The sequence below is a fragment of the Canis lupus genome, chromosome 20, assembly GCF_011100685.1.
Source record: "Canis lupus familiaris isolate Mischka breed German Shepherd chromosome 20, alternate assembly UU_Cfam_GSD_1.0, whole genome shotgun sequence".
NCBI lineage: Eukaryota > Metazoa > Chordata > Mammalia > Carnivora > Canidae > Canis > Canis lupus.
This window is the reverse complement of record NC_049241.1, coordinates 23,917,216-23,935,981: the sequence shown is the minus strand read 5'-3', so window position 1 is coordinate 23,935,981 and position 18,766 is coordinate 23,917,216. Positions and strand designations below refer to the sequence as shown.

General features: G+C 38.1%; 1 long non-coding RNA gene and 1 pseudogene across 2 annotated transcripts in view; both read left to right on the top strand.

The window, feature by feature from the left end:
- Positions 1 to 6,663, top strand: part of LOC111091280 — a 74,766-nt gene extending 68,103 nt beyond the window's left edge. For both annotated transcript variants that reach the window (XR_005374769.1, XR_005374770.1), the window contains 2 exons: positions 4,259 to 4,463; positions 5,843 to 6,663. This is a non-coding gene — a long non-coding RNA (uncharacterized LOC111091280). The remainder of the gene's footprint in view (positions 1 to 4,258; positions 4,464 to 5,842) is intronic.
- Positions 6,664 to 17,330: 10,667 nt separating this feature from the next.
- LOC111091435 lies at positions 17,331 to 18,154 on the top strand (annotated as a pseudogene).
- Positions 18,155 to 18,766: the final 612 nt, after the last annotated feature.

Sequence of the window (18,766 nt, the reverse complement as noted above, 5' to 3'; positions counted from 1 at the left end):
AACATTAACTCAAAAAAGATATACACACCTCCATATTCACTGCATCATTATTTATAGTAGCTAAGATATGGAAAATACTAAATATCCACTGGTGGATAAATGGATAAATTGTGGTATACACACACACACACACACACACACACACACACACACAGAGTATTATTTAGCCTCCCAAAAGAAAGAAGTCTTGTCACTTGCTTCAACATGGATGGGACTTTAGGGTCCCGTGATGGTAAGTGAAATAAGTCAGACAGAAATACAAATACTGTATGATCTCTCTTACATGTGGAATTTAGAAAGGAAAAGAAAAAACAAGCTCATAGATGCACAGAACAGATTGGTGGTTGTCAGAGCTGGGGTGGTGGTGGTGGATAGGTATGGGTGAAGGGGGCTCAAAAGGCAAAAAGAAACAAACAAGTAAACAACCTCCCCATCGCCTCATAAACTACAGTCCTCTTCTCTAACATGTGTGTGTTTTAAAGATTTTATTTATTTATTCATGAAAGACAGAGAGAGAGAGAGGCAGAGGGAGAAGCAGGCTCCATGCACGGAGCCTGATTGGGACTCGATCCAGGGACTCCAGGATCACACCCTGGGCTGAAGGCGGCGCTAAACCACTGAGCCACCCAGGGATCCCATTAATAGAATGCTCCTCATTTGGACTTTGTCTAAGTTTTCCTTATCATTAGATTTAAGCTATACATTCTTGTCCAGAGCACTGCATAGGTGGTGTCTCAGGTATCACAGTGGGAGGCAGGACACTCATCTGCCTGTGTTTGGGAGTGTTAATTTTTATCACTTTGTCAAGGTGCTGTCTGATTTCTCCACTATACAACCGATATTTTTACCCTTGCAGCATGCAAACAATCTGTGGGAGATACTTCAAGAGCATGTATATATTCTTCTCCTCACCACATTATCCCTTTAGATTTTAGTATACATTCATAAATCCAATTTGTAAATGAGTGCAAAAATTCTGGTTTTTCTAACCCAGTGCTGCTTCCAGATTTATTAGCAGCACATGGCATTATGCTATCAGCAAGAACCTTCTCTTTCCATTCATTCATTCATTCCTATCTGCTATCAATATGGAATAGTAAATTCCTTCTTTTTTCCAAAGTGGTTTTTAATTGATTACTATATTTAATTATTTTGGTGCTGAAATTGTCTCATATTTGGCTAGTGGGGGCATTAAGCTAGCTTCAATGTTCTTAGAAATTTTGCCATCAATTCTTTGAGTACTTACTTTCTCACATAATAAGATGTGCCAGGCTCATCCAAGCCCTGGTATCAGTCATTGCTTTAAGAATTCCTGGTTCCTTTCAGTGGGGAGTTATTTAGCTACCTGGCTCCAAGCACTAGGCGTGCTCATTGCTTCTGGAGTGTGGCATTTGGCCTTCTCAATGTACAGAGCTAGGAATTATACGCATGTAACCACACGTTTATATACCAGTGCTCATATATGTACATATGTATGTGTGTATATATATGTAAACATGTACACATATACATGCATATACACATATACACATTCATATACATATCTTTGAAATCATGAATTTCCATCAATATCGCCAATTTCCAAACCACAGGGTTCTTTCTGTCTTTCCCCATTTCATGTATTTTTTTAAAAAAAGATTTTACTTATTTATTTTAGGGAGAGATAGAGAGTGCAAATGGTGGGGAGGGACAGAGGGAGAGGGAGAGAGAGAATCTCAAGCAGGCTCCACACTGACATGGGGTTTGATCTGATGACCCTGAGATCATGGAATAAGCTGAAACCAAGAGTCAGAGCCACCCAGGTGCCCCTCATTTCATGTCTTTATGTACCTTCCTCACTGGAACACCTGGCTCCCAAATTTATTCATTTGCTCAATCTTATGATATGTCTAAAAGAGTTTCATAATTGCTTGGCCCCTACCATTACAAAGAACAACATTTATTAAAAACTGCTCAGGATTTGTTTGCAATTCTTGCCCTCAGCCCACTCCACCCTACCCTATTCTGACACACACTGAAAGTATATAGTTACTTGGATTAGCTCTTCCTTCCTTCCATCATCCTTCCATCCTTCCTTCCTTCCTTCCTTCCTTCCTTCCTTCCTTCCTTCCTTCCTTCTTTCCTTCTTCACTTCTTCTCTTCCTTTCTCTCTTTCCATGTTATTTTTTTTTAAATTTTAATTCAGTTTGCCAACATGTCATATAACACCTAGTGCTCATCTCATCCTGTGCCCTCCTTAATAATTGTAACCCTCTATGTCACTTAAGAGTAGTTATGACATTCATTTCAAATAAAATTGAATTTATGTGGTTAGGTTTGCTTTAAGTTTTAGTCTTCTTCCATCTTCTTTTCTCTTCTTTTCTTTTTCTTTCCTCCTTCCTTTCTTCCTGCTTTCCTTCCTTCCTTCCTTCTTTCCTCTCTTTTTTTTTGTAAAAAATTAAAAGCTTCAGATAGTCTATATACAAAAAGGAATATTTCAGAGGTATTACTTCTTTCCATATCTCTTCCACTCCTTTTCAAGCCCAACATAATAATGCATATGAACAAAAATATGCACACTTAACATATTGATATGGTATCATATACAGGAACCAGAAGAGATTGAATGGAGTTAAGTGTGAATCAATCAATTGACCAAGATGGGGCCTTGTATTATGACTTGGTGATGGTGATGTACATGACCTGAGGGACCTGTCTGACTGCAGTCAAGTGCTTAAAGTTAAATTTTTTTTTCCAAAGCCCCAAAGACATAGAGCAGCAGCATTGCCCAATGTATGTTCTGCAGAACACTAGTCTCATGAGACATCCACTAGGGAAAAAAAAGCTCCTGGTCAATTTAAAAATGGGTAACATTACACATTCTGTTCTCTTGGAATTCTTTCACTCAAGAAACTATATTTCTATGAGTTTGACTTTTTTTTGTTTGGTGCACAGGAACAGAGTAGAAAAGTGGTTGCTGGGATCTGAGGGATGGGGGAACAGGGAGAGCTTGATAAGAGTGAACATTTTCAGATGAATAAGGTCTGAAGAGCTAATGCAAAACATACTGACTATAGTTGGTTATGCTGTACTGTATAATTGAAATTTGCTAAGAAAATAGAAATGTAATATTCTCACACACATACAATAAATATGTCAGGTGATGGATGTGTTAATGAACACATAGGTCAATGACCTATTATTATAGGTCATTAATAATTAATTATAATTATAATTATATTATGTAATTATAATTATATAATTAATTATATCATTAATGTTTATTAAAATAAACATACATGGGGGATTCTTTTGTGATGTATGTATATATCAAATCATCATTCAGTACACTCATTTATCTTTCAGAAGTAGTCTTCAGGGGAGCAAATTTTGGGAAATGTGGGTCTATTCTCACTTATCTTATAAGCATTTACTGAGCACTACCTTTGTTCTGGGTGCTGTTTTTGATGCTGTGGATAGACAGCCAACAAAACAAATGAAGTACCCATCCTTGTAGAATGTATATTTCAGATGAGGCAGACAGAAATACCACATCTGGCAGTGACATCTAGTATCCACTAATGTATCCACTCAGTAAGGAGAAAAAAAGCCTGCCAATTTCCTTTCTTCCTTTGGGAAGCCTTCAAAATGACTTCAAAATCCTGACCCCAAAGGGAAAAAAAAGTGGAGGAATAAATGCCTCAACCAACCCAGATGCTAAGCATCAGGTCAAGAGGGAACATAGCAAGGGACTTTATCCTATGACTTCATCTGCATACATCTGAGCACAAGCCAAAAATTAAGGCTATAAAATTTTAAAAAAATCGAGGGAAAAATTCTTGAGTTTTTAATCATATTCCCATGTTGATAAAATATTTATGAGCTCTCCTTCAATTAATTAGAATAAACTATGTAACACTGCAGGAAACAAATTGAAAATTTAATAAAGTAAGTTCACTTCCAATTTCTTTTGAAGAAAGAAGCTAATTATATTTAGTTCTGTAATTATAACTTTAATTAAAATATACTGCAAAATATTCCATAAAGTGGAAACAGTGCTGAGTAATAAAATGGGGCCTTTAAGACAATTTGCTCTTTAGATGAAAATTTATAATCTAAAATGAAGCCTTTAGTGTACTATTTTCCAAAAATTTCATCCTTTCAGTATAAATGTAATTTAACAACCTTCCTATAAAGATTAATCAATGTTTATTTACTGTTTTAAATCTGTTGCCTTCTGTTTATTAGGTGCCAAAAATCTTCTTTTCCTTTGTTTTAGCCGTTTTCCTTTGTAAGGAGACACTGCTATTTCCCCCCTTGCCTATCATAATTGGCAGCACATCCCTTTTGAGTTCAGACAAGGCTTGAAACTTTCAATGACTTGAAACTTAGAAGTGCAGATGCTCTTAGAAGTGCGCTCACATATCAGTCCCCTTCACCTGGCTGGCACGGCGATGATTTGATTGCTCCAGGCAAAAATCCAGGTAAAAGGAAATTTAGATCTTCTGAAATGAAATTAGGAAAGTGATGAAATAACTTTCTAGTGATGTTTTTAATAATTATTTGCTCTCAAACACCTCTCCGAGGAATACAGTTGACTAATAGTGTGCCCAGACATCAGACTTAAATTGCAAAGTCTCCTGGAATTCAGGGCCATTTGCCATGATGTTTCATATCCATTTCTAAAGGCCTGTTTGACTGCTCCTTAATTTGAAAGCTACTCTGCTTTTACCCAAATCACAGAGGTTTATGGAAAGGAAATGCCAAGCTTGAGAAACTCATACCTTTTCAATTCAACATCTCTTTATACTTTAGCATTCAAAGAAGGATTCACTTGGTTTCATCTGCATCGATTTAAAACGACTAAAAAATATTTATTAAGTGCATACTGTATAAAATTGTTACACTTTCTGTGCAAAAATATCTCCCTGAGGAGTTGTTAAAAGTCAGATTGCTAAAAAAAAAAAAAAAAAAAAAAGTCAGATTGCTGTGCTACACCGCCTCCCACCCTCATGATCCGAGTAACTCCCAGTGACTTTCATTCAGTTACTTTGAGAAACATTGGGTGTTTACTGGCTTCTAGAGTTGAGTAATACATCCTTAACTCAGAGAACTTAGCACTGTAGTGGCTGGTGTTGAGTGAATGAGGGAGCACCAGCAATCAGTAGTTCTCTCTGCTTTCTGTTGGGGGGCAGAGCTTGCTTTGCTCTGCGGGAGGAGAGTAGAGAGCTGAATAAGTAGAGACTGAATAGGGAGAGAGGATCGTAGGCAGTTTGCATGTGGAAAATAAAAGACCTGTTGCCTATTATTGGGGCCACGGGAACTTGCAGGTGGCTCCCTTCATTACCAGATATTCAAGCAAAGATGTTGACTGGGGGCTGCTGTCATGCAGGGCAATGATGCCTTCCTAGTTGTTCTCTCTTGCTGTTCTGTATTAGAGCTTTAAGTACCCATCCAACAGCACTCAAGAACATTCCAGAACACTCTCTTGATCTTTCCAGAAAGGACTGGGGGCTTTGGGCAGGGACTTTATGTCTTTCATCTTGATCTCTTTCACCGTGTCTCGCTTAGGTTCTGCACATACTGCTTGCTCTCATTTTTACTGCCTGTTTAATAGTAATCAATAAAACTATTTTGAAATACTATTTGGAAAAGTTTGACTCGTTCTCATAAGTCACACCACAGCAGGAACACGTTTAAAAGTGCTCATCAGCTCTCCTGCTCTTATTCCAACCTACATCCCTTATACAATGAATGTGAACAGGTTGCTGAGCATCTTTTCATATATTTTGCTGCAGGTAGGTTTTAATGTTTGTAAACCAAATGGTATACTAAAGACAACACTCTGTGTCTTCTCTTTCAGGTTTTGTGAAAGCATGCACTTGCCTACAGAGCCTGTCTGCTGTTAGCACAGAAACCTAATGAGGGTGTTCTACTGGAGGTGAAATATATGCCCATTACAGCTCCAGAATATCATGGTTGGAAAAGGGGGATGCTTCCAGGGTGTATTTTACCTCTCAGGGGATAGTTGACAATGCCCGGAGGCATTTTTCGTTGTCATAACTGTGGGGGGTGCTTCTGGTGTCTAGTAGGTAGAGGCCAGGGATTGCTGCGAAACATTCTCCAGTGCTCAGGACAACCTCCTCCTCCCCACAGGCAAAGAATTATCCCACCCAAAATGTAAAAAGTGTCAGGATTGAAAAACTCTGGCATGGAGGAACTTTGAGGACCTTGGACCCAAAAGGAAAAAGGAGGGGTTTGTTCTCATGCTTGTGGGAAACCCTGCTGGGGAAGAATATAGAGCCGTGTATCTTGACTACACAGTGCTTTTCCATTCATAACATGCTCTCTTATTATTATGGATTATATGTCTGTGTCCCCTCCCATCCCCCAAGTTAATCTCTTGAAATCTTAACACTCAGTGTGATTATATTAGGAGGTGAGGCTTTGGGAAGTGATTAGGTCAGGAGGGTGGAGCCCTCATGAATGGGATTCATGCCCTCATCAAAGGAACTCCAGAGAGCTCTCGCTCCTGCTCTCTGTCCACCGTGTGAGGACACAATGAGAAGTCAGTGGTCTGCATCCCAGAAGAGTAGCCTCATCAGAATCCGACCATGCTGGCAATTCTGATCTTGGACGTCAGCCTCCAGAACCATGAGAAATACAATTATGTTGTTTAAGCCACCAAGCCTATGGCTCTTTATTATAGCAGCCTGAACTGACAAAACATTTACTTCCTCTCCACTCTGGTGCTTATGAATCAAGTACAATTTATCTCTTTAAGCCTCAGTTTATCGTGGGTTAAAAGGATTTAATAACAGCATCAACCTCACAGGGCCACTGCAGGAGCTCAAGGAGATGGTGCACCTGAAAACATAGCTCTTTGCTGGACCAGGACCTGCTCAATAGGCATACATTTAGGATTCAGCGTTTTAATGGGTAAACAGAAATCATTCCATGTATTCTGGCATAAAAAGACTGAATTCAGAGGATTACAGGTTTGTGTAATTTTTGGCAAGTGTGAGGGAGGAAAGGTCAGGAAAGCCATTTTTTATAAATTAAGATTTTAAAAGATTTTATTTATTTGAGAGACAGAGACATAGAGACAGAGAGTGAGCACACCTGTGTGCATGAACAGGGTTGGGGCCAGAGGGAGAGAGAGAAACAGACTCCCCACTGAGCAGATTCCACCGCAGAATCCATCCTAGGACCCTGGGATTATGACCTGAGCCGAAGGCAGACGCTTAACGGTCAGAGCCACCCAGGTGCCCCAGAGAGCCCCGCTGAGCTGCTTAGCCTGCCCTACCAAGGGGGAACCCCGGAGTCCTGCAGCAGTGAAGTAAGTGATGCTGAGAGTTTACTCGGAGGCTGCCACCAACATCACATCTGTCATAAGGCCTCTTCACGGCAATTCACTGCTTTTCCCTTCTGTTCCCCACATCTTCTATAATTGATTCTTCCTGGCAGAAGCCAACTGGAAGGTGTTCTGAGAAACAGATTTGGGCAATTGTTCTGGCTTCTTCTGTGCAATGCAGAAGACATCCCAGAAGGGATGGCAATGACATCAAAGTGACAACAGACAATTTGATGGACTTTGTTGGTGCTCTTATCTCTGTGGATCTTCAAAGTAGGTGTTATCTTCATTTTTTAGATGAGAAAATTGCCACTCAGGGAGGTGATATGATTCTTCTCAAAGTCCAATTTATGGCAGACCTGGACTCCAAATTCAATACTCCTCCTATACCATCCCCTAGATGTAGGCCAAAAAAATTAGCTACCATTTTGGAGTCATAAAAAAATGAAAACCTTATTTTTCAAAATGTTTCCTCTATGGGATTCAATATCTTTATTATTCACTTGGGTTAAAATGTGAAATCCTCTTTTAAAGTAACAATAAAGTAATAGGGAGGAGTAGCCATAAAGACATTATTGATTATTTATACCTTAGACAAAATATCTTCTTCCTTAAATTAGGGTATTATGTCAAAAGACCCTACTGTCCCTGTGGCTGGTTTCACTATAAAGGAATGGCTTGGAAAGAGGATGGATTTTAGATCTTGACCTGGGTTTTATGATTTCTTTCTAAGTGACTTTGAGCAAACTATTAGACCTCCCATGCTCTGGTATTCTCATAAATAGAATGTAGATGACATCATATATCAGAGATGTGATAGGAGGATTAACTAAATAGGGTAATGTTAAGAGGGCATAGAGAAAGCTCCTTATGTCTTTCCACACTTGTTTGAAAAATATTTGAGGTGCCTCAGTCTGTTAGCATCACAAGGATAGATGAGATCCTGGCTCCCATGGGGTGTGTAATCTAAGGTGTTTGGTAGGATGACATTATACACAAATAAATAACATATTAGTGAGATAGCACAGATCTGTACAATCACATAGAGAAAAAAACAAAACAAAACAGAGTAATAGGCCAGAGAGTAGGAGTGTAGAAGGGCATTTTAGATGAATTAATCCATCCTGAGGTGGTGGGTATTTGATCTATGACCTGAAGCATTAAATTAATTCTTTCTTTAAGTATTTCCTGAAAGACTTGCTATGTGCTTGGCTGTTTGAGACACGAGAGATAAAGCAATGAACAAGACTGACAGTCTCTGACCTCAGTTCTAGTGAGGGGAGATAAACAATAGACAAATCACCTAAATAATCAATAATCATATATATAGTATCTCAGAGGGTGCTCCATTCTATCAAAGTAAAGAGATAAGTAAAATAGAGTACATGTCACTGCTAAGAAGACATTTGAGCAGACCCTGAAAGAATCAAAGGTGAACCACGAGAATATTTGGAGGAAGAGCAATCTAAGCAGTTGGAAAAGCAAATGCAAAGGCCACGAGGCAGGGCTATGCCTATTTTGTTCAAGGAAAGCTAGGATGCTAAGTGAATGGAGTAGAGGGAACAGGAGAGAGGGTGGTAGAAGAGAAGCTCTGAGAGGTAAGCAGGGGTTCAGACCATGTGTGGCTTTATAGTTTATTGTAAAAACACCTTTTCTTTGAGTGAAATGGATGATTCTTCCTATGGAAAATAGACTGTAGGGAGCAAGTGTGAGAGCAGAAACACCCATTCAGATGCTAGAGCAATTATCTAAGTGAGACATGATGGTGACTTGAGCCAGAATGGTAGTAGTGATGGTGGTGATAAGAACTGGGATGCTAGATAAATTTTGAGGGGAAGGCCAACAGGAGGCATATATTGGAAGATTGGGTATTGTATAAAAAATAAAGGAAGACTCATGATTGTCTCCAAGATTTGAGGCCAGGGCAGTTCAGAAGGTGGGGTTGTCATTTATGGAGATGGAGAAGCAAGTTTCAGGGTGAGAATCAGAAGTTCTATTAAGGGGCAGCCTGGGTGGCTCAGCGGTTTAGCATGGCCTTCGGCCCAGGGCCTGGTCCTGGAGACCCCGGGGTCAAGTCCCACATTGGGCTCCCTGCATGGAGCCTGCTTCTCCCTCTGCCCTTGTCTCTGCATCTCTCTCTCTCTGTCTGTCTCTCATGAATGGATAAATAAAATCTTAAAAAAAAAAAAGAAGTTCTATTAAGGTCTTGCTACATTTAAGAAGTTTATTAGACATTTATAAGAAAGTGGAATTCTTAGTTTTATGGAAAAAGTCAAAGATAAAGATCTAATTTGGGGAATTGAAAATATGTAGATGCTATTTAAATCCATGAAACTAAATGAGATCACTTATGAAGAGGTCCTAGATCTAAGGTCTGAGGTACTGCAATTCATGAGTGGTGTAGATAAAGGGAAGCCAACAGGAAGAATCATTAGTAAGGTAGGGGCCTGCCAAGGGAAGGAACAGCTTCAAAAAGGAAGATTGGTTAATTGTGTCAAATGCTGTGAATAATTCAGGTAAGACAAAGACTGAAAGTCCTTGGATTTAGCCAAGTGAGGTCATTGTGATGTTGGCATGAGCAGGTTTGGTGCAGTGATATTAATATAAACTTGATTGAAGTAGAATTAAGAAAGGGTATGAGAAAAATAATTAAACTCTCTTTGAAGAGCAAAGAAATGGAAAATAACTTGGAGATGGGGGGCAGTTGTGTGGTGAAGAGAGGGTACACTGTTACTTCAGAATCATCAGAAGTTCAAGGTGCAAAGGTGCTGCAGAATCTCCTGGAGGGTTTGTTAAAATGAGATCACTGGACCCACCCAAATTTCAAGAGTGCATCAGAATCTCTTGAGGGGCAGGATGGTGAAAACAAAACACTTGGGCTGACCTCTAGAGTTTCTGATTCATTAGATCAAGGGTGGGGCCCCAGAACTTGCCTTTCCATCATGATTTCAGATGATGCAGATGCTGCCCATCTAGGGAACACATTTTGAGTATCACTGCTCAGGGGCATTGATTCCTTTGCTGACTCTTCCATTTAAAGTAGCACCCTATCCTTCTATGTCTTTTAACCACTCTATCACTATATGATCTGCTTTATTTATTGTTCACTAAATTCCCCTAGGTATAGTCATTGTAAGAGAGGAGATCTCTCTGCCTTGTTCACCATTGTTCTTCCTGTGTATAATGCAGTATCTGGCATACAGTTGAAACTAAAAAAAAAAAAAAAAAAAAAAAAAATTGTTTTCTTGGAATATATTAATAAATGAAAAAATGAATAAATGAAAAGTTCAGCATTGATAAGCATTGTTTTATAAAAGTTTGGGGATGTTTAATGTTCCCTCGGAATTGTGTGTAAAGAAAAAAGTTTTATTTTTCCAAATGGCAAGTGAAAATATTAAGAGCTAGTTAAATTTCAACCTCTAAGACACCCTGGGGGACCTGAGCTAGTTATTTACATTTCAGAATTCATGGTAACGAGCCCAGAGATCCCTAATGTGGCTATTATGTGACTTTTCAAATATGATCACATAACTTTCAGAGAAAATGCTGCTTGGAAAGCAATGGATCATTTTGTCATTAGCTATTTACATGTAGGTAGCCAACTGTCACCATTTGAGGAACTTCCATAGTATAAGAGAAAACAGTAGAACCCTGTTTGGTCTCCAATGCACTAATTAGCCTGTAAGCCAACCCATTTGAAGCAGACCTCCTCTAACAGCTAGGTTTTGCAGGAGAGACATTTAAGCCCTATTCACTTGGAAGAATTTATCTGTCAATCCAAGTCTCTTTAAAACAAAAACAAAGACAAGCAAAACAGGGCAGCCAGGTTCCTGTTAAAGTTTTTCTGAAGAGTGTTAAATGAAAACATCTCTGTTTGATATTCATCATTTTGCAATGACCATTTCATCACTCAGACAACATGAATAAAAGATATTACTTTTAGTCATTAGCAACTTGGTCAGGGAAAAGAGAAAAATTGGGCATTTAAGAACATTTTACTTTTCTGTCACTTCAGACTAAATGACATTCTTAAATGATGGCTAGTCAAACCTACAGAATCTATTAGTAACTTGAAAATAAGTGTGAAGGGATGCCAAAACCCAAAGGAATCTTAAACTTACATTTATCAGGCTTGTCACATCATTGCTACTGGTAATAAAAGCATTTTTGTTTTATGTTGCGATGTCTACTGAGAATAATATTTTTTTGCACCAGAGTAAAAAGTGATATTGCAACATTCATCACATTCTTCGATATAAAATGCCCTAAAAACGTTGAAAATTGACATTCATTATTTTAAGGCTAATTTAAAAGCCTGGTACATTTATAGAGGTTGTCTTGGTTGCTTTTTATAAAGTTCCAGTATTCAAGAGTCATTCAATTTTCAAAAGCATTTCCTCACACAAATTTTATGGATTTTGCTGGGTTCCAGCCATAATGCTCAGATTTTAATGGTGGTGGTAGTATCTGATCAATTTAGTGGAGCATTTGTTTTCTTAAAATCACTTAGTGACTGGTCCTGTTACATTATAAACAACAACAACAACAACAACAACAAAAACCCCACAAAAAATTGTCATTTTTCAAGTTCTATAAGATTTAATCAAAGCCGAAACGACACTTTCTTCTATCTGACCTGCCCCCAACTCACGGTCTCTAAGGCACTGATCCAAAGAGAGAAAACTCAATCTAAGAGATAAAAGAGAAACCAAACTCTAGGTACAGTTGAAATGGTTTGCCACATTTATATGTACATTGATTTTTACATGACTGCATTCAGAAACAAAATACCATCTTCTGTGATCAATTCATTCAGAGTTCCCTACTCAGATAAATTAAAAATAAAGTATATCCAAAACAGGAGCTCTCTCTTTTAGCTGGAGTTCTGAAGCATCTCTCAAGAAACAAATGTGGATTTATACCTTCTTCATCTGATGGGCGGTTGGGACAACAGTTGAATTCTCTGAAACTATTGGAAATTTGAATAATAAAGTGGGTGCAAAAAAAATAATAAAGCGGGTGCAATTTCTCATGGAAATTCAGGTTTAAGAAAAATTGCCACATTGAAGAAGGAAAGATTCTAATTCTGCCACTTAGTCATCTTCCAAATGTTAGCAGAAATAGTGAGGTATCGAATCAAATAACTAACATTTTTGAGGGTGCTCTGGGGGTATTCATGTACCTCTCTCCATGATTGTGACCATCACTTGAGCTAGTGTAGTATTTCCCAGAGCATAGCATTGCATATTGATTTAAATGTATATTGATTTAATATACAATATACAAATGTATATTGATTTAAAGAGGTACATGAGGGGCACCTGGGTGGCTCAGTTGGTTAAGTGTCTGCCTTCAGCTCAGATCATGATCTCAGGGTCCTGGGATTAAGCCCTGCATTGGGCTTTCTGCTCAGTGGAGAGTTTCCTTCTTCCTCTCTCTCCGCCCCTACCCCAACGCATGCGAGTATGAGCTCTATTTCTATCAAATAAAGTCTTTTAAAAATAAATAAAGAAAGAAATGCCATGGAGGTCTATCTCTGCAAAGCCCCAATTGTTATTATTTTTAATTATTTTTACTCCTAATAATTTTCTATAAAGTTTATTTATTTTATTTAGTAACTTCTACACCCAGCTTGGGGCTCTAACTCATGACCCAGAGACCAAAAGTTGTATGCTCTTTGGATTGAGCCAGGCACCCCACTGCTAATAATTCTTTTTTTTTTTAAGGGGGTAAGAGGGGCAAAGGGAGAGGGAGATAGACAATTGTTTTTCTTTTGAAGATTTAATTAATTAATTAATTAATTTATTTATTTAGAGTGTGAGCAGGGGAGGGGCAGAGGAAGAGGGAGAGAGAATCTTAAGACGGCTCTCTATCAGAGCCCAATGTGGGGCTTGATCATGACCCTGAGATCATGATCTGAGCCAAAATCAAGAGTCATATACCTAACTGAGCCACCGAGCCATACTGAATAATAATTCTTAATGCTGTTTTAGCAAGAATTATTATAATAAGTAGGTGATATTCATAGTTGTGTGGAACTCTCTGTGTTCTTCCTCTCTCTCTCTCTTTCTCTCACATAAATAAAATCTTTAAAATAATAAAGGGGTACATGAACCAATTTTATTTTACTGGTGTTGGGGAACATGATTAAAAAAACATAAATGACTGCTACTTTGGAATGTGGGTTCTGCTTGCCTTTCCTGCCCAGAAGCTGCTCCAAGGACATAGCCTTGAATTAGTGGTGTGAGGCCAAAAACATCTGCACAGTGTACATGACTGAGCCCAATTAGACACTCTAGAAATTCTCAAGATTTGGAGGGTGGGTGCAGAGATCCACTCATCTTACTGTTGAACAAGACAAGCCTCCTATGTAAGTTCCTTTTGCTCTTATTGAGATTGCCACCTACCAGCCTGGAGTGGCTTGCCTTTTTTTGCTCTCTGCATGTGGAGGCAGATTTTAGATTACCCCAGGAAATCTTCCAAGAAGGTTGTGAACCTACAGCAGGTTAAAGATTTATTTTTATGTGTATTAAAATATTGCTACAAACTCTTTTATTTTGATTTCATAGATAATATTCTTAAGGCAAAGTAAAGAAAAACCTGATTTAAGAGAAAATTTTAAGGAGAATAGTAGAATGGTGTACTCAAGATAAAGAAATGTAAAGGACCAAAGGATAGGAAATACTTGCAAGACATAATTATTTTTCTTTCTCTTAGGATATCCATTAGCTGTGTTTAACATTTATAAGGTATTTGGAGAAAAGGATGAGAGGAAAGAAAGGGAGGAAGGGGAAGAAAGGCTTGGCTATTGGAGAGGTGGAGCTAGTGGAATTTCATGGAGTGAAAAAGAGGACACATTAAAAATTGTGAAAAAAAGACAGGCATTTGGGTGGCTCAATTGGTTAAGGGTCTGACTCTTGATTTCACATCAAGTCATAATCCCAGGGTCATAGGATTGAGATCCATGTTGAGGTCTGCACTCAGCAGGGAGTCTGCTTAGGATCCTCTCTCCCTCTCCCTATGCCTCTCCTCCATCATGTACATGCTCTCTCTCTCTCTCTCTCTCAAATAATAAATAAATAAATATTTTTAAAAAACTGTGAAAAATTGAAAACATGTACAATAGCATAGAGTATAATATACTGAGCACCAGTGTACAATACCATCACCCAACTCAATGATAATCAACTCACGGCCAATCTTGTTTCACCTGCATCCTCTCTCCTCTCAGATCATTTTGAAGCATCCAAGATATTATATCATTCCATCTATTAATAGTTTACAAGCATCTTTAAAATATAGGGACTCATTTTAAAAAGCAAAGTACACTTCCAGTTTCTAGTCTGGAACTTATAAGTTGCCACTCTGTCCTAAGAAGTAAAAAGTCAAATAAACTGAAAAAACCAATTATTTTATCTGTGAGAGAAGTGAGGGTACAGGCAAACCACTACCCCAATATTGGAGAGGCAGACAAGCAGATACAGAGAATCATAATTACTGGAGCAGAAACCTACAAGCAAAACTCTCCTCAGGAACTAGTGCCAGGAATTAAAACCTGAACTATTCTTGATGAATTGCTGGAAGCTCAGTGTGGATGACTCTGAGAATTAAGAAAACTCCAGGATGACTATGGATGACAGTCAAATCCCCACATTTGTGTGATTTTGGAATTTGGAATTTTGTGAATTTTACCTCCTCCAATAGCTCTATCAAGTTCTCACAGTAAATATTTGAGAAAAATCCCCCCATACTTTCAGCAACAGGGAGGGAAAAGGAACCATTTTGAAATACACAAGAGCATTCTGTTCTTAACAAAGCCTGCCCTCAAGAGCCTTAACAAAGGCTGTATTTTACCAGAGCCTAACTAATCTAGGCAGAGGGAAATACCCATCCTCAACTGGCTCTAGTTTTCCATTTAAGGAAAGGGAAATACCCAACTCCAGCACCCTGTAGCCATCCTACATCACCTAAGGGGAAATCCCTGAGAAGCACATGCCCAACAAAAGATTGAGACTACTCATAGGACCATAGAATATCTTCCTCTCCTTCCATTATTTGTCCATCAGTAAAGGCCTGCTTACTGCAGTCTCTTTTATCCAGTACATCCTGTACACTCTTCAATAAGAAATTACAAGGCATACTAAAAGGAGAAAAAAAGACAGTTTGAAGAGACAGAGCAAACATTAGAACCACAATCAGATCTAACAGGAATATTAGAATTGTCATTGAGGAATTTTAAATCTATGATTAATATGCTAAGTGCCTTAGTGGAAAAAATAGACAACATGAAAGAATAGGTGGCTTATGTAAACAGAGAAATGGAGATTCTAAGAAAGAATCCAAAAGAAATACTAAATACTGTAACAGAAATAAAAGACACCTTTGATGGCTTCCTTAGTAGTCTGGACATGGTGAAGGAAATAATCTCTTAACTAGGAGGAAATGACAATAGTTACTTCCAAAATTGAAAAGCAAAGAGAAAAAAGATCACTGGAAAGAAAACAGAATATCCAAGAACCATAGAAGATTTATAAAAGGTATAACATACACATAATGGGAATACCAGCAGAAGGAAGAGAAAAAAAGAATAGAAGTGATATTTGAAGCAATGCTGAGTGAGATTTTTCCCCTCAAGTAATGTCACACATCAGACCACAAATTAGGAAATTCAGAGAAAATCAGCCAAGATAAAAGCCAAAAAAACATATACCAAGGTGTGTCATATTCAACCTTCATAAAATGAATGAGAAAAAAAATATCTTGGAAAAACCATAAAAAACAAAAACTTGCCTACAGAGAGCAAAGAGCAGTTTATATCCTGGCACAAGCCTATGGTTTTGCCGTAGCTTGCTTGTCCAGGATTGCAATTTTGTTATTCGGAATAAACCCATTTTTTAGTGAAACAAGCAAACAAACAAAAGAATTTCATCCTACTTCTCAAAAACCATGCAAGCAAAGAGAGAGTAAAATATTTATAGTGTTATCAGAAAAAAAAAAACCCATCAGCCTAGAATTCTGTACCTTATAAAAGTATCCTTCAAAAGCGAAAGAGAAATAATGACTTTGTCAAACAAATAAAAATTGAGGGAATTTTTTGCCAGTAGACCTGTCTGGCAAGAAATGCTAAAAGAAGTTCTCTAGACAGAAAGGAAATGATATAGACAGAAACTGGGATCTGCATACTAAAGGGAAGAATATCAGAGAATGAATAAGTGAAGGTAAAATTAAAACTTTTATTTTTATTCTTCTCAACTGAAGAGTTATAACTAAGAGTTATTCAAATAATAATAGCAAATGTATTCAAATATAGATACATATATATTTGAACTATATAAATGAGCTATATACATAACAGTAAATGGGATCAGCATACTAAAGGGAAGAATATCAGAGAATGAATAAGTGAAGGTAAAATTAAAACTTTTATTTTTATTCTTCTCAACTGAAGAGTTATAACTAAGAGTTATTCAAATAATAATAGCAAATGTATTCAAATATAGATACATATATATTTGAACTATGTAAATGAGCTATATACATAACAGTAAATGTATTTTGCAAATAAGTCTAGACAACCATTAAACTATGTTTAAAATAAAAAGTATAATTGATATGCTTAGACAGGAGAGAAAATGAAATCATACACAATCTCCAAGAAAGGACAAATGGCAGGAAAAAAGTTGATAAAAAATAGATAACAAAGAACAAGGGCAACACATAGGAATCAGTAACAAATGTAGTAGATATTACCAACTATCTCAATGCTTGCTTTAAATGTCAATACACCAGTTAGAGATTACTCCTTACTGACCCTGGACACCACGGAGTAAGCATCGTTAAAGTCTCCCCTCCCACCGCTGTCATGTCTAAGTCCGAGTCTCCCAAAGAGCCCGAGCAACTGCAGAAGCTCTTCATCGGAGGTTTGAGCTTCGAAACAACTGATGAGAGTCCAAGGAGCCATTTTGAGCAATGGGGAACACTTACGGACTGTGTGGTAATGAGAGATCCAAATACCAAGTGCTCCAGAGGCTTTGGGTTTGCCACGTATGTCACTGTGGTAGAGGTGGATGCAGCCATGGATGCAAGGCCACACAAGGTGGATGGAAGAGTTGTGGAACCAAAGAGGGCTAGCTCAAGAGAAGATTCTCAAAGACCTGGTGCCCATTTAACTGTGAAAAAGATTTTTGTTGGTGGCATTAAAGAAGACACTGAAGAACATAATCTAAGAGATTATTTTGAACAGTATGGGAAAATTGAAGTGATTGAGATCATGACTGACCGAGGCAGTAGCAAAAAGACAGATTCTGCTTTTGTGACATTTGATGACCATGACTCTGTAGACAAGATTGTCATTCAGAAATACCATACTGTGAATGGCCACAACTGTGAAGTAAGGAAAGTCCTAATCGAAGCAAGAGATGGCTAGTGCTTCATTCAGCCAAAGAGGCTGAAGTGGTTCTGGAAACTTTGGTGGTGGTTGTGGAGGTGGTTTCGGTGGGAATGGCAACTTTGGTTGTGGAGGGAACTTCTGTGGTCGAGGTGGCAGTCTAGGTGGTGGTGGGTATGGTGGCAGTGTGGATGGCTATAACGGATTTGGTAAAGATGGAAGCAACTTTGGAGGTGGCGGAAGCTATAAGGATTTTGGCAATTACAACAATCAATCCTCAAATTTTGGACCCATGCAAGGAGGAGATTTTGGAGGCAGAAACTCTGGCCCCTATGGTGGTGGAGGCCAATTCTTTGCCAAACCATGAAACCAAGGTGGCTATGGCAGGTTCCAGCAGCAGCAGCAGCAGCTATGGCAGTAACAGAAGGTTTTAATTACTGCCAGGAGACAAAGCTTAGCAGGAGAGGAGAGCCAGAGAAGTGACAGGGAAGCTACAGATTACAACGTATTTGTGAACTCAGCCAAGCACAGTGGTGGCAGGGCCTAGCTGCTTCTAAAACAAAGAAGACATGTTTTAGACAATACTCATGTGTATGAGCAAAAAAGCTCGAGTACTGTATTTGTGACTAATTGTATAACAGGTTATTTTAGTTTCTGTTCTGTGGAAAGTGTAAAGCATTCCAACAAAGGGTTTTAATGTAGATGTTTTCTGCACCCATGCTGTTGATTGCTAAATGTAATAGTCTGACCATGACGCTGAATAAATGTGTCTTTTGAAAAAATAATTAAAAAAATAAATGTCAATACATCAATTAAAAGACAGATATTACCAGAATGGTTCAAAAATATTAGACCCAACTTAAATATAGAGACACATATAAATTTAAAGTAAAAGGATGGAGAAAGATATACCAAGCTAACACTAACTTAAAAAAGTGAGGGTAGCCATGTCAATTGCAGATAAAGTAGACTTCAGAGCAAGGAAAATCAAGAGGGATTAAGTGGGGCATCCTATAATGATATAAAGGTCAATACTCCAAGAGAAT